Raw genomic sequence first — 17,486 nt, 5'->3', positions numbered from 1 at the left:
CTGTAGCTAGTTGCTAATTAGAGATACAGTACAGATAGTCCTCCTTACAACCACAATTGAGCCCAGAATTTATGTTGCTAATTGAAAAATTTGTTTAGTGACTTTTGGCCTTACAACTTTTCTTGCCTCATTTGCAGTGAATCACTGCAGTTGTTAAATTAGTAACATGGTTTTTTAAGTGAGCACATTGACTTTGCTTGCCAGAAGCACATTGACAAAGGCTTCCCCATTGATTTTGCTTGTCAGAAGGTTGCAAAAGATGGCCAGATGACCCTCAGGCTATTACAACCATCATAAATATTGTCAAGCATCTGAATGTAAATCACGTGACCCTGGGGCCATGCAGCAACATCGTAAGTGTGAAAAGTGGTTATAAATCACTTTTTTCAGTCCTGTGCTAACTTCAGACGGTCACTAAATGAACTGTTGTAAGTCAAGGATTACCTGTACATTCTTATTTAACCTTGTATAGAGTTAACCCCTTGAAACAATTAATTATCCTGATTAAAGCAATCTGTATTTCAGTAAATCTAAATCATTCAGGAAAACAATGCAAACTGCTTTGTTCTTTAAGCCTTTGGAAAATAGCAGGCTGTTGCCTTTATAGCACAGGTGTCAAACTCACCATGTCACATTACGTGTTGTGATGTATCACGATTCTTTTTGCATTGTCAGCAATGGGGTGGGCGAGGCTTCAGTATGATGAAACTGGCCTGCAGGCCAGTATTTTGACACCCTTGCTTTATAGGGATGATGATTGGAAATTCATTATTTTCTGCTGACTCTTTTCTTTTGATTTTACTGGTTTTTGCAGGAATCAGGGTTTCATTGTTTTGTAATTTTGTTCTGTTTTATAAGATTTTATGATTGTTAACCACCTGGAATCTTATGGAATAGGGCAATATTTGGAATATACAGTAAATGCAATTTTAAAGCACATTTTGAAACAAATATTAGAGATGCATTCCAAATATAAGGAAATGTAGGGGCTGTGCATAATTTGACAATTAACTGAAAGATGTGCTCTGGATCTTCCATGAGTGCAACTCCTCTCTGTTGTTATTAAAACTCTTAAAACAATTCCTAAAACACTGTGTTATCTCTGCACATATTTGAAGTATTTTTTTAAAATTATTTTTTAAAACATGTACTAGCATTATGAAAAGTATTTTAGTGAAATGTTACATGTGTTTAAACTATCCAAAATACTTTTGCTCAAAGCAAACCTAAAAGGCAGCTTTTGTGTAGGAAAAACATTCAAGCTAGTTTACAGGAACCTAGAAGTTTCATCAAATTTCAGTAAGGAATTGTGAAAAAGCTTAGTATATTTTTGCACCACTATAAATCAGTGTAATATAACTGAAACTCAGAGCAGTTATTCACTACCAGAATGTACCACAAAACAGATCAGGTTAATTGAACCAACCAACTGTTCTCTTCCACATAGAGAATGTCAGCAAAGCAGTGGATTGAGATATCTTATTAAACAAAAACAAAATGGAATTGCCTGGAATATAATGCACTTTAAGGCCACTATACAGAGAAGTAATTTCTCGGCTCCTTGGAGGTAAAGAGGTAATTTTCCTAACATAGTATTTAGCCATATAAATGCAAATAATTGGTCAAGCTGTGTGTTCGAAAAACCAACCAGAGGTGGGGATAATATGATAAATGGTTTTGTATTATCAGTACTTAGTTATTTATTAGTTAGTTATTCATTATTTGACAACTGCTATACAAATTAAGAAATTTCTATAAAAGAGATGCTAAAGCTATTGTTGAATAAGAAATTCCTATTCACTTACTGTGGAAAATTAACAGTTTTAACTTATAGTAAAATTCAGTTTGCCTTTAGAAAAGGAAGCAGTTTGGTTAATGCTGTTAGATAATATACAGATATTTTTATGAAGCCACACTTAAAAGGGAAAGGGGAAAAATCAGTTTGTATATGATTGAAGAAAGCATTTTCAAGAAAGCTTGTCAAAATGAAAGTTGACCTACAATTCAACTCTCTTGCAGTGGCTTGACTGTTTAAACAAATGTCTGACCTTTAAATCTTAAATGTGAGATAGTTTGTTGAAAGTGTAATGTATTTAGCTCTTATCTAATAACCTGAAGAAATGTAATCATCCCCTTTAAAACCAGCACAGAAAGAAATGGTAAAAAATAAGAGAGGTTCCATCTTCATTAGTCATAGATACTATGACAGAATCAATCTCCAGTATTTTCAGAGAACTTCCACTGGGAAATTCAACAGGATTTACGTTATGTGCTTCAGAAACAAAACAGCACTTTTAAACACTGCTATATCAATGTACATGCCCACTGTTTTGCAGAACCTGTACATGCACCAGTCAGCAATGGCTGACTAAATTGTTTTTAACTGAAGTAGTGCTTATGTATATGTATAAAATATTTGAAATCTTGGAAAATTTTACATAATATTCATTAAAATATATTTAACCTAGCCCACCAAAATAATCCAGATGTGGAAATTGGATTAATTTACATTGCCCAGAGTCATCTTCAGTGAGATTAATGACCGTATAAATCTGAGTAAATAAATAAATAATAAATAGACTTCAATACTGAATTAGACTTCAAAATGCTATCAATATATTCAAAATCTTCCATTCAACAATCAACCCACTGTATGCAGATTTTCAGAAATACCTTTTTCATCCTTCCACTTGTCAGGCATATTAATATTATAATTCCCAAAATTTCAAGCCATAGCATGACCAGTAGAACTCTGGGACTTATACTCATATCACATCTTTTGCCAAAAAGTTCCATTCTAAACTTTAATTAGGAAAGTACAGCATACATTAGAAAACTATCATAAGGAATGTACAGCATACATTAGAAAACTATCATTAGGAAAGGATAGCGTACAACAGGAAAGAATATATTTTTTCGGTATTTAATGCATTATCATTGTGAGTTGCCTAAGAGGAAGAATAAATGGATTTTACTGTTTCTTTTTTCTGTGGTAATAAAAAGATATTGTCTGGCTTTGGATCTCTAAACTGGAGGCAAGAGCATTATATTTTGCTTTGCCTTAAATATGAACATTTATCTTAATCTTAACATAGCTAGATATCTGAACTCAAACACTTGCATAATGGTGTAGCCTTGTAACGTAAGGCAGAGCATAAAGTACATATTTACTCAAGAGTAAGAACTATTGTATCAAACAGAACCTCTTCCCACTTAAATATGAGACAAATTACTCCTAAGTACGGTATACATGTATAATGAAGCCCTATTTGTATATTGATCAGGAGGCGAGTCCAGACTTTGCTGGATTGCAGTGCCTCTCATCCTTGAATTTCCCAGGCTGCTGAGATTTTGGGTGCAGCGACAGTTGAAGAAACATGGTTTTCCATCTGCCCTGAGTTAGATTAAAGTGGTGCTGCCTATTATTTTGGCAGTATCTTTATTTAAAATCTGTGAATTTTCTACAGCACTTGTTTTTTTTAAAGAAACAATAACTCAGGTACCATCTTAGAAAAGGCATCTTTAATCGCTAACATTTATACTTAGGCTACAAAACCCAACAAGTTGAATAGTGTGTCTGCATCATGGAAGCCTGGATGAAACTCAGTAAAGTAATAAATACCGGTGACAAAGCTCTGTTCCCCAAGTCTGATTTCTACCCGCTGGGGGGGTCCAACAGGACCGAAAGTCACCCCGTAGAGGCAACTGCCAAAGGGTAAAATTTTGTAGATTGCTGGCCAGCAGTAGCTGACCCACTCAATCCAAAGAAGTACTCGGGATCAGCAGGAAGAAAGCTGACCACACCCATGCGCTGATCATTGGAGATAACGAACACAAACAAGCGGAAAGCAAAACAGCTGATCTGGGTGAGACTACTTTCCTTACCTCTCTACAAGTGAAAAAATGCTGGTTCTGGAAAAAGCTCGCAAAATCAAGAAATCCCCAAGCTTTAGGGAGGGGGGTATTTTTTCTTTCTCTACCCCTCCCTCCTGAACTATAAGTGTGGTTTAAGCTTTAGAGGAAATTAAAATTGACTTATAATAACATTGTGAAGACAATTGAGGGATAGAAGGGGGATATTTTGGGAAACTTTTGCATTTATAAATCTTTCTTTTTATTTCTTGTTTGGAAACCATTGGATTTTAACTTTCTAAACTTTTAAAAGTTTGGTGGGAATGGACATCTAATGATATCTAGTGGCAAAACTAAGAACTGCATTTAACCTTACATTTTTAATCTTATCAAGCTGTTTTGACTGGAGCCCTAGAACTTGGCTAGATGCCCAGACACAGCTTATAGTTTAAACTTTTTGATGTCCTTGGAATTTATAGTTCTGGAGATTGTGGCTGGAAAAGAGAAGAATCTTTTTGGATTGCCCTTTTCTACAGGATGGATTACAATTATAAATAAAAGTTGTTTTGAAATCATCTGACTTCCCTGGATTACAAATACAGCTTGACCTGGAATTTTTAGAAATTGTTTTGACAGAGTGAATAACAAGAAACTTCTACTAGCAGAACACTTTGGATTACAAATTTTGGTATATTTTCCCTTTTTTTCTTTTTTATTATCTATTATTTTTTTACTATTTACCTCTCCTATTTGTTAGGAGCGTACTTGATTACAAATTTTGATTTACTTGGGGGATTATAAAGTATGATTAAAAGAAAAAGATGAGCATCCCAAAGCTATCTAAAGTCAGAAAACAAGTAACTTCTGCTCCCTTCTCTGCTTCTGCAAGTCCAGTTTATCAGAGATCAATTGATACAATGCTTCAACAAGAAAAGGCTAATAACTTCCAAAAAGAAGCTCAAGTAACACTACAAGCAATTCAAGAGGCAATTGCTTCTCACATGGCAGCTACAACAAGAAACCATGAGGATATGAAAAGTGATCTTGATAAAATGAACCAAAAAATTAATAACATGGACTCTCAATTTGAAAATGTTAAACAGATGGTTACAAACAACCAACAAAGAATTCAAAAAATAGAAGATAAATCAACTGAGGTTGATCAGAAATTAGAAGTCTTAAAAGATGAAAATCAGAAATTGATGCAAATAAATGGAGAACTAGAAGACTCGATAGTTGTCATGGAAATGGAAAAGGCCTCGTACTTTTTAAGATTTCAAAATATAATAGAAGATAAGGAAGAGGACCTTCTAGACCTGTTAACGGAATTATTAACAGATGCATTAGGAATTGGAAAACAGGAAACGGAAGGAGAATTAGATCAGATCTATCGAGTCAACTCAAACTACGCTAGAAGAAATAAAATTCCCAGAGATGTACACATTAGATTTCTTAAAAGATCTATAAGAGATGAAATTTTGAGAAGAGTAAGAGATGAACCTCTGAAATACAAAGAAAAAGGGAGAATCCCAAAGAGAATACCAATTTCTAACTAGAAAATTAATTGGAAAAGGAGTGAATTTCAGATGGCTGATTCCAGAAGGGATTTTAATCTATTGGGATATGAAAAGATATAGACTGGATATGCCACATAAAGCAATGGAATTCTATGACAACTATAGAGCGTTTCTGGAAGGAGGTGATTTTGAACCTTGTACAATGAAAGAAACAAAGAAACAGGAAGAGATGGCAGTAGAAGGAGCAATTAAACCAAGAGAGAAGGAAGAAATTAAAAATACATACATAGAAGAAGGAGCAGGACCAAGAGAACAGAGACAGATAATATTGATTAGAAGATTAAGACCTAGATATAAGTGAAAGAGATGGAGAGGGAAAGTGGGATTTTGTCAATGAAAATAAATGGACTAAATTCTCCCTCAAAAAGGAAAAACATTTTTTACATGACTACAAAAAAAATTGATATAATTTGCCTCCAAGAAACACATATTAAGAGACAACAGTATAAATTGTTAGAACAACCAAAAATTGGTAAACTTCACTTCAAAAGAAAAGAGGAATAGCTCTATACATTAAAGAAACAATGAACCGTAAACAAATTTATGTGGATGAAGAGGGAAGAATATTAATGATGAAAATAATGATGAATCAAAAACAGATATTGATGGTATCTGCACCAAATGATAAACAAGAACAGTTATACCAAAAATTATATTAAAAAATATTATAATTGGATTATTAAATTCTTTGTATAATGGGAGACTTCAATTATTATTATTTATTATTTATTGAATTTCTATACCGCCCTTCTCCCAAAGGACTCAGGGCGGTGTACAGGGAATTAAATACAACGTACAAAAGTTAAAAGTAAAATTAAATTAATTTAGCCCTAACAATGCAATAACAGATGAAACTTTGGACTATAAAAGAACCAAACAAGGCAGGAAAGGAAGAAATATATTACCTAAAGCATTTTTAAAAATGGCAGAAGAATATATGGAGAGAAAAAAATTCAAAGAAACTACAATATACAGTTTACTCAAATAGACATAAATCACGGCCTAGAATTGATATGATATGGACATCCTCGGAACTTAGCATGATGATACAAGAAATTGAGATAGAAACTAATATCTGGGCAGATCATAACCCAATAAAGATGTCCTGGAGCAGAGCCAAGAAAAAATTAAGATGGTCCTTGAACAAATCCATATTGAAAGAAAAAAATTTATGCAACTAGTGACAAAGAAAATGGACTTTTTTTCAAAATAAACAAATAAGAAGAGACTTTACTTCAAAATGTGTGGGACACAGCTAAATCATATTTCAGAGGGTTGGCTATAACTTATACTGTTAAAAAGATAAAGAAAAGAAACAACAATAGTTAAAGTTGAAGGAACAATTCAGAAAATTAGAATCAGAATTACAAATAGACCCACAAATGAAAATGGAGATAATAAAACATAAACTAAACCTAGCTGAGACAGAAATAATGGCTCAAAAGATTAAAAGGGCTAAACAGAACTTTTTTGAAAATGCCAGTAAGCTGGAGATGGTTAGCACATAGATTGAAAAAAGAAAAAGAGAAAAAACTGATAAACAAGTTGCAAGACTCAAAAGATGAATTAGTTTCACAATGATACAATTAAAAAAATTATCAAAGACTATTACGAGATACTTTACAATGCAGAGGAAATCTCAAAAGAAAAAATACAGCAATATTTTTTTAAAAAAGCAGACTTACCAAATGGAAAAATATCAATGATGGAGATTACAGAGGCTATAAAAAGGCAAAAAAAATGATAAGAGTTTGGGTCCAGATGGATTAACCACAGAGCTTTATAAATCATTATAAGATATACTAAGCCCAATATTGCTATATATTAAGCCCAATATTGCTATATACTAAGCCCAATACTGCTAAGCTTGTAAGCCGCCCTGAGTCTTCGAAGAAGGGCAGGATATAAATGGAATTAAAATAAATAAATAAATAAATAAATATAAATGGAATTAAAATAAAAATAAAAATATTGAAAGAACTGTGCAATGAAATACTTTTGGAAGTTAAAATGCCAAATACACGGACTGAAGCCAATATTATCCTAATCCCCAAAGAAGACTCTGATCTAACACAAATAAAAAATTATAGACCAATATCATTATTAAATGTACATTATAAAATTTTCACCTTAATAATAGCAAAAAGATTAAAGAAATTTTTGACCGAATTTATACATACAGACCAAAATAGCTTTCTACCTAAAAGACCTATAAAAAATAATTTAAAAATGATTTTAGATGTTCTAGAGTACTATGAAATTCATCCAGGAAAACAGATGGCTTTAATATTTCTTGGTGCATAGAAAGCCTTCAACAACGTAAACTGGCAATTTATGTTTCAGCAACTAGAGAAAATGGATTTTGGAGAAAACTTTATAAATGTACTCAGAACAATTTATTATAAACAAAAAGCCAAAATAATTGTAAATGGAGATTTTACAGAAAACTTTGACATTAAAAAAGGCACAAGACAGGGATGTCCACTATCTCCATTATTATTTATACTAACACTGGAAGTATTGAATAGAAACATCAGACAAGATATAGAAATTAAAGGATTGGAGATAAATGATGAAAAATATAAATTACAAGCATTTGCAGATGACTTGGTTTTTACATCGGAAGAACTGCTTGAAACAAGCACTAAACTTATGGAGAAAATAGAAAAATTTGGAGAAGTGGCAGGGCTGAAAAAAACAGAGAAAATACTAAAGTGCTAACTAAAAATCTAAGAGAAAAACCAAAAAACCAACTAGCAAAAAAACAACAACACAAATCTTCAAATAGTTAGAAAAGTTAAATATTTGGGAATTTATCTAACAGCAAGGTGTGAAACAATAAAAGAAGACAATTATGCAAGACTGTTGGATTTGGAAAAGTGGAAAAATTTACAACTTTCAATGCTGGGGAGGATAGCAACAATGAAAATGAATATCTTACCGAAAATACTCTTTTTATTCCAAACGATACCTGTAAGACTGGGAAAAGCCTTTTTTGATGAATTAAATACAACAATACTGAAATTTATCTGGCAAGGGAAAAAAGCTAGAATCAGACTGAAAATGTTACAAGAAGCAAAAGAAAGTGGAGGATTTGGACTGCCAGACTGGACGCTACCAAGCAACTATATTAACATGGCTAAAAGAGTGGATAATGCTTAGAGGTAAAAGACTATTATACCTAGACAGGCATGACCTACAACTTGGTTGGCATGACTTATGGGAAGAATGGGAAGAATAAAATTATGGGAAGAATAAAATTCATAGATACTTTCAAAATCATTTTATAAGAAATGCACTTCTTTTAGAATGGGAAAAATAAAAGTGAAAATTTATATCAAGATACCTAGATGGAAGCATTTGCTTACCCAAATTTAATTAATTATGACAAAGTTGTGACCTATAAAGATATCTTGTACAATGAAGGGAAATTGAAAGACAGACAAGATTTACAAGAACAAGGTATTGATCTATCATGGGGGCCATATTTGCAAATCCAAACGAGATATGAAAAAGATGCTAAAACAATGGGATTTTATAAAGAACAGACAGAATTTGACCAGATACTGCTAAAACTGGCAAACATTATGGGAAAGAAATGCTAAATTAACGAAAGCAGTGGCATATAAAGAAAACTTATGGCATTTAACACCAGTGAGATTAGCAAAAATGTTTAAAAATACTTCAAACAAGTGTTGGAAATGCAAACAAAAGCCAGGTACTTATTATAATATCTGGTGGACATGCCCTAAAGCTAAAAGATTTTGGTCAAATATGCACTTATGGTTGGAGAAAATGACTAAAAAACAAATAGATTTATTTTTGTTAGGAATAATAAGACCAAATTACGAGGAAGACTGTATATATTTAATTTTACATGTACTAACGGCAGCAAGAATTGTATTAACCCTAACCCCGACCCTACCCTATTCCTAATCCTATAAAAATTAATAAAATATATACAAAAAATAAATAAATACCTCAATCCAACTGTTAAAGCAAGAAAAATGCAAAAGAAAGTTAATGCCATGAGGAAAAAATAATAATTTTGTAGGTGTTCCTAAAGGCCACAAAAGACGACATGAATCTTGCAAGTCTAAAAGTCTTCAGCAGCCACTTGGTCTGTGGGGGTGGGGATGGGGGGTGTCTTTTCTGTTTGTTGTCTGCCATTAGGCAACTGTGGGCCCCCTCCTTTGTTGTTCAATTGTTTCCTATTGCTTCCCTCAGTACCTGTTCCTGGAAATAAAACTAGTGCTACAAGCTGGTGTGTTCCTTCACTATATGCTAACTTCTTTTATGTTATTTAAATGATAATATATTTAAATATAATTAAAATACAATGGTGGGAGAGAGGATAGAATTGCCTAAGGACAAATAATACAATCAGGTTGCCATACCTACCTTAGAAATCAGAGATGCTCAGTTGCCTATAGGTTTAATCATTAAGATTTGGGTTTTAATCCCACGAGCATCCTTATGCTCTTCTTTGCACAAGTTTCTCTAAAACTTTTTTAAAAGTATGGATATCAAGATGAGTTCTGGCCAATGGAGAAAAGAGAGGGACTATTGCTTTCAGTGATTTGGAAACAGTCTCTCTACTGATATAGTAAACGTTACATGTGTATTTGTAATAGTCATTGATAACTTATGTTAGTTTGTAGAATCAACTACAGTTTCAGGAACACGATGTAGTGAAATCAATGGCTAAAAGGAAGGACGCCTTGGTGGGGGGAGTTAAGATACATTCCAGGTTGGACTCTATTAGGTGGGACAATGTGTATGAAGTCAAACACTTAAGTCTATATTTGGCTTTCTAAGGAGAAAGCAGGCAGGCTTGCAAGATTCTTGTGTACAGTCGAGTCAACAATAAAGAAACCTTTTCATCTAAGCCTCTGAGCCACTTTGGTTGTTTGCACCTGACAATATTCACACGCAGTATTTCCAAATCTTGTATTTCCATCCTATATTTGGGCATCTGATTTCTTTTCCCTAAGAATCTAGGCATTTCGCTCAGATCTGGAAAATTTGATAGGCATTCCTTCTGAGTTATTAATGGAAATATTAATGATTGCCAGATCCAGAATAAAGAAAGGATCCAGAACAGCTTCCCACTTCCTCTAAGGCAGGCATGTCAAACTGCCAGCCTGTGGGCCAGGTGCATCATACTGAAACTGCACCCACCCCATTTCTGGCAATGGGGAATAAGTCACGATACGTCGTGCAACTTCATGTGATGTCGTGAGTTTGACATGCCTGCTCTAAGATCTTATTAATGCTAGTTACCTGAACCAGTAAGCCAGGCTTTAGTCTGGAGTAATACAGGGTACCACTTCATCTGGATTGTTCATGCTGCCTCTCTTTGTAATCAACAAGCTCAGACTTGCCTATATTAACAAGGTGTTGGTAAAGTCTGCCTCTTTCAGATATAAGCAGTGGTCTTGTAATTCTCCAATAACACCTCCCCAAATGACTAGGATGCAAGTGCACCCAGGATCAGAGAAGGGTTATTCTGACATAGTTTACGAAGTATGTTGGAAAACTATTTTGAGAGTCTGACAATTAGGAGGGAGATGGAGAAAAACATCCTTGATTCCAAACCTGCCTCTGGAGTGTTTCAATTAAATTCGCTCAAGAGAAGGCATTCATCATATCCATTGATAAAGTGTTTCTTGGGCCATTCTAGAAAATTGTTTGAATATTAAAGAAGACAAAAAGAATTCTAAATAGGCTTTGAAAAATGGTATTTATCAAAATGAAGAATTCAGCAATTCTACAATCTCCAATCTAGTGAAAGCCCATAGATTTTAATTTTATTAGGCTCATCATATAATAATAATATCTTGGGCCATCTCCCTTTCAGTTTCACAATAAGCTCTATGGCATTGATAGGCTAGATGGATAGCATTTGTGCTGGTTTAGAAACAACTACAGTCAATGCAAATATAGTATAAGGTAGTTTTGAAAGCTGAATTGATTTTTCTTGCTGCAATGCAGCTTTTTGACACCAAAGTAAAACTGTTGATTTCTTTGCAGTTCCCTACATTTGTTGAGCTTTGGGTAATCTATTTTCCCATTGAAGAGTGTTTTTGATTCATGAACTCAAATCAGCCTCCTTCTCTATGTAGGAAAACACAATTCAGCTGCTGCAGATTCATAGTAAACTATGCAAATCTAGCAGAGAGATAAATTAGTTTTTAGCTTTCTACCAAATAATCCACCAATTTCACAAACAAAAAGGCATGAATAGGGAACAGCAATAGCAAAATGTATCTTATTCTGTTTAAATAGGAGAATAGGAGTTACAGCTACTGGATGGCAATGATTTGGCACTAGATACTGATCACAATTTTTTATATTGAACACATGGAAGGAACACTTCAATGTTCTCAGTGACTATCAATCAGCTTCATTATGGGGGAGGGAGAGAGATGAAAATTGCAGTGTGGAAGCACCCTCAGAAATGGTGAGTTACATCAAATGAACTTGGTGGCTGCCCAGCAATTCTTTAAAATTTTATCCTTTGTGCCGTTAGGCCGGTCTTCTGAGGAGCATAATGAAATATGTGAGAGTTTGGGCTGGTAGTTGAGGTGCCAGGTTAAAGTTCAGGAGACAGTGAGTTTTACTTCCATCCTAGGGACAAAGCCACCTGGGTGACCTTGGGTCAGTCACTTTTTCTCAGTCCTATGGTAGGAAGAAAGCAAATCACTCCTGAAAAATCTTGCCAAGAATCTGCTGAGCCTTGTCCAGGCAGTCGCCAAGAGTCAAAAACTGGTTTGAAGGTGAATAAAAATGCCAAATGCAGTCTAAACATCAGACTGATTGTGCAATAATCCTCTACACACACGTGCACACACACAGAGACACGGCTTTTTTTCTCACAGAACGCTCAGAACAGCGTTCTGTCACCTTTTTTTTTGCAAAAAAGAGCTCCCTCTATTGGCTTAAGGAGTAGGTAATCTTGGCTCTTTTTTATGACTCATGGACTTCAACTCCCAGAAATCCTGAGCCAGCCATGCTGAGGGGAAAGAGAGAGGTTTCCAAGCTGAGCAATGCTGGCTCAGGAATTCTGGGAGTTGAAGTCCTTGAGTCGTAAAAGAGCCAAGGTTGCCTACCCTGCACTAGAGGAGGACATTAAAATTATTTACAAGGTTACTTCTTTAGGAACTAAACTTTTAGAATCTAAAACAGCTAATTCAAAAAAGCCAACAGGAAAGAACCTCACATTTTTCATCTGCTTCTGTCTTTTGGAAGGTAAAATTAGATAACAAAATAATCTATTTCCTATGTTAATATCTCTGCAATGAAATCAATAAAGGTAACAGGAAAGAAATGAGAAACATTTTTCTCAATGTAATATGTCTAATTTAGCTGATGCTAGAAAAAATATTATCTTTTGTACACTCTTGAAAATTATTTTGAATCTATAACCATCTATTACAACTAAACCACTTTAAATTAAACAATTCTTAAGAATGAAATATTCTTAATTTGGACTTTACTTTTACTGTTTGGACTGTTGTGTGTTTTGAAAAATAGATTATTTAGAATCTACTTATGTTGCACTTCAGTCTTTAAATAATTAACCTAGTATATACATAACAATATATGATGTTTTCCATGGTGAGCTTAACATCAATAACAACATTTATTAAAAAGGCTAAAATAATTCCTGGTGGTATTATCTGTACATTAAAATTTTGTTTAGTCACACTCTTTCACTTTTCACACTCTAGACAAGCAGTGGTCATGTATCCTAGCAAAAGAAGTTACATATGTTGTTAGGCATATGGTTATAGCCTACCTGGTTAGGTTGGAAATATATAAACCATGATGTTATAACCTTAAGGTGCTAATTGGCCAATGGGTGTGTAAGTTTTTCCAACGGCCATAAGAGGGAGCTAGGAACGTGGCTTCTCTCTCTTTGCTCTCATTGTTTTTGCTTTTTGGCTTACTACTGTGTTAAACCTTAGGAACTGTGTACTTGACCTTCAGATCGGTAAGAAGACATTGTATTTTGGATACAAGCCGGCCTGGTCTGATGGGTTTTGGTTTTAATTATTGTTTTTAAGTAATTTATTTATTGTATTTGGGCACCATGGTTTAATCTGTTTTTAATTTTTGTATTTTTGTATTTTGGTATTTATTGCCCTGTTCACCGCCCTGAGTCCTTCGGGAGAAGGGCGGTATACAAATTAAATTAAATTAAATAAATAAATACTCCCTGAACTGTTGCTGTTGCTTACCTGTTGTTATGGACTGTTTATTCAGATTGTGTTTTTGTTTTTACACCTAATAGTAAAGTATTTTTCTGTTTATCACAACTCAGTGTATCTGTGTGTTTACTGTGTGACTCTTACTATTCTCAGTATGCTTTTTGCCTTTGTAGGTTCCTGATAACTCAAGAAGCACTTTGCTATCATTGGTTATAGGCCCAGATACGTACTGAGAGTTAGTACACACAGTGTCATAGCTGAGTTTGTGTTGGGGATGGGGATATGTTAACCCATTTGAACTTCATGAAGACAACTCTGCAAGAGCTACACGAGAAAGAACTGATTTTTTCAGAGCTGCATCAGGTTTATATCATCCTGTCCTCCTTAGTCGACAGTTATGATGAATACCTAACTTCTTTGGAAGTCCTGTCCAAAGATGAGATGACACTGCCAGGGATAACCGGAAGATTGCTGGAGGAGTCCAGAAGGAGGCAAGACAGAGACCAGCAGAGAGAGCCATCTCCACAAGAGGAGCATCAGTATACTACTGCTTATACTGTTAAGAAATGCTATTCTTGTGGGGCTAACGGGCATATAGCTAGGTTCTGTAGGAAGGGTAGAAAACAATGCAAATAGCAGTAGGAAGACAAAGAAGGACATTGGTTTGGCTGTTTCTGGTGAACCAACAACCATATACAACGATCTGTGGGTGGTTGATAGTGGGGCTTCTCAATGTATCACCAAAGTCAAAGAGGGTTTTGTCCATATGAAACGCAGCAATCAACATGTTTCACTGGCCAATGGTTGGAGGATGAAGGCCTCTGGTGAAGGTAATGCATACTGTCCATATATTGATGAACGTTTACCAATACTGTATGTGCCGAAACTATGATTTAACCTCTTATCTGTAAAGACATTGGTTAAGGCTGGGTTTGTGGTGATGTTCAAAGGGGAAAAATGTATTATGGAGAGGAATGGAACCTGTGTTACTGCCAACCTAAAAAATGGTTGGTTTGTTCTCACTGGCAACCCAGTTAAAACAACTAATGCTAACTCTATATGTGAGAACAAGAAGCTGCATGATGAGTGCATACATTTGCTTCATCGACGGTTAGGGCATGTGAACTTTACCGCACTACGTAGGACTATTGAATTAGTGAAAGGAATAAGACTGAAGCCATGTAAGAGATACCTGAATTGTAATTCATGTAATCAGGAAAAGAGCAAGGCAACTCCTGCAAACAGGTTAAACAGTTTCAAGACCACTGTCCCTTTGGAAGTTGTATTTGCAGATCTTATCGGCCCCATGAAGCCTAGTTTAAGGGGATCATATTTTGTCCTGAGCATCATGGATCATTACTCTTGTTATGGGTTTTGTTACCTACTTAAATCAAAGGCAGACGTTCCAACATTTTTCAAACTGGCTCAAGTTTGTAGACAGAAAAACAAAGAGAAAAGTTCAGTATATAATAACTGATAACGGCACTGAATTCACTAACAGGCATTTTGTAGATATGCTACAATCAGCCGGCATTGAGCACAAGCATTCAGCCCCTTACAGGCCTCAACACAATGCATTTGTTGAGAGACGTGGGCAAACGTTACAAGCTATGATAAGGACTATGTTAACAGATTTTGGCTTAACAGTTAGACTATGGGGGGAGGTGGTAAAATGTGCAAACCATGTCCTAAATGTCGTGGTGAACTCTTCTACCGGTAAAATACCATACATAAAATGGCATGGCAGAAAACCAGACCTGGGTTACCTGCACACGTTTGGCACCCCAGCATGGGTTCACATTCCTGCACAACGCAGGAGTAAAGGCCAGCATAGGGCAAGGCAATTGTTTTTTGTGGTATATGAATCCAACCATAAATCTTATCATTTTTGGGAACAAGGCACCACTAATATACATTGTAGTGCAAGTGCCAAATTCCTTGAGCACGTTGGTTGGGATAGGCTGGAGCAAGAAAATGTTAATACTGATCCTCTTGTATTTAAAAACTCCCCTGATAACATAACTAGAAATGATAATACATCTTCTGTACCTGTAAAAGATGAAGATTCGATAGGACAGATAAAGGAGGAAGAAAAGGAGACATCAGTACAAAGCCCTGTACAACTTAGGCGTTCAACGCGCAACAGATATCCACCTGATTGCTATGAGGCTAGTGTGATATGCCAAATTGACTTAGAGCCTTCTAATTATGATGAAATTAGGATGTATCCTGAAAAGGAACAGAAAGCATGGAAGGCTGCAATGGATAGGGAGTTAAAGTCTTTGCAAGATTTAAAGGTCTACAAAAAAGCAAAACTGCCACCTGGTGAGCATGCAATAGGTTACAAATGGATATACAAGGTAAAGAAGGGTGTAGATGGGACTGTTACCCATAAGACACGATTAGTAGCACAAGGTTTTGCTCAAACCACCGAGGACTATGATGAGGTGTTTGCACCTAGTCTGAGGGCAACTACTTTGAGAGCAGCTTTAGTGTGGGCGGCTAACCAACAAAGACTCCGATGGCTCTGGATTTTAAGGACACTAATTTTGAAAGTCCTGTTTTTGATAAAACTATATACCAATCCTTAATAGGTAGTCTTATGTATCTGAGTAATTGGACAAGACCAGACATTTCTTACAGTGTCAACCAATTAGCAAGATACAGTAATGAACCGACTGTCAGACAATGGCAAGCGGCTAAACAGGTATTGAGATATTTCAAGCAGTCTATTCACTACTCGTTATATTTAGAGCCAAATCGTGAGTTAATTCTCACAGCCTATGCAGACGCAAGTTTTGCCTCTGATACAAGCACTCGTAAATCAACATCAGGGTTGGCTATAATGTTGGGTGATTCTATAATTGGATGGAAATCCATCAAACAGAAGCACATAAGCCTGTCTATGATGGAAGCCAAATTTTCATGTTTATCAGTTTTATGTACAGAATTGCTGGTGTACAAACAGTTATTGTTGGACATGGGCTTAACTGTAAGGGATCTATTTATTGTATATGAGGACAACCAAGCTGCGATAAAGATGGCAATTAACGCTGCCGTCAGAACAAGATCCAAACATACAGATCTTCGTTACTTAAATGTCAGACAATGTGTCAAGGACAAACTAATACAACTAGAATATTGTTCAACTGATATGAATATCGCAGACCATTTCACTAAGGTCCAAAGTGCTGTTAAACACAAGGCTAGTTGTGAAAAGATTGGCCTAAGATTATAGGAAATTATATATTATCCTACCCAAATGGGGGGAATGTTAGGCATATGGTTATAGCCTACCTGGTTGGGTTAGAAATATATAAACCATGAAGTTATAACCTTAAGGTGCTAATTGGCCAATGGGTGTGTAAGTTTTTCCAATGGCCATAAGAGAGAGCTAGGAACATGGCTTCTCTCTCTCTCTTTGCTCTCATTGTTTTTGCTTTTTGGCTTACTACTGTGTTAAACCTTAGGAACTGTGTACTTGACCTTCAGACCGGTAAGAAGACATTGTATTTTGGATACTCCCTGAACTGTTGCTGTTGCTTATCTGTTGTTATTTGTGTATGACCTGGACTGTTTATTTGGATTGTGTTTTTGTTTTTACACCTAATAGTAAAATATTTTTCTGTTTATCACAATTCCTGATAACTCAAGAAGCACTTTGCTAACATATGTGCATAAGTGTAGTCAGTAGCATATGACTTTTTAAAAATATCAAACATGCAAAGAAACAAAAATAAGTCCAAAATATCTGTATTACATCCAGAAATGCCAACTTTGCAACCAATATTTCTCATCCATAACTATGGCACCCTAAGGATACCTGCATACATGCAAATGCTTC

At 35.2% G+C, this 17,486-nt stretch overlaps 1 protein-coding gene across 1 annotated transcript in view; it reads right to left on the bottom strand.

Annotated features, from left to right (window-relative positions):
• TBX20 (T-box transcription factor 20) overlaps positions 1-17,486 on the bottom strand; it is a gene marked incomplete at both ends in the record, with an annotated part of 57,486 nt that overhangs the window by 19,248 nt on the left and 20,752 nt on the right. The gene's annotated exons all lie outside the window — the stretch shown is intronic.

The sequence above is a fragment of the Vipera ursinii genome (genome assembly GCF_947247035.1).
Source record: "Vipera ursinii genome assembly, chromosome: Z".
Classification (NCBI taxonomy): domain Eukaryota; kingdom Metazoa; phylum Chordata; class Lepidosauria; order Squamata; family Viperidae; genus Vipera; species Vipera ursinii.
Note: the sequence above shows the minus strand (reverse complement) of the source record. Positions and strands in the feature narration are given on the sequence as shown.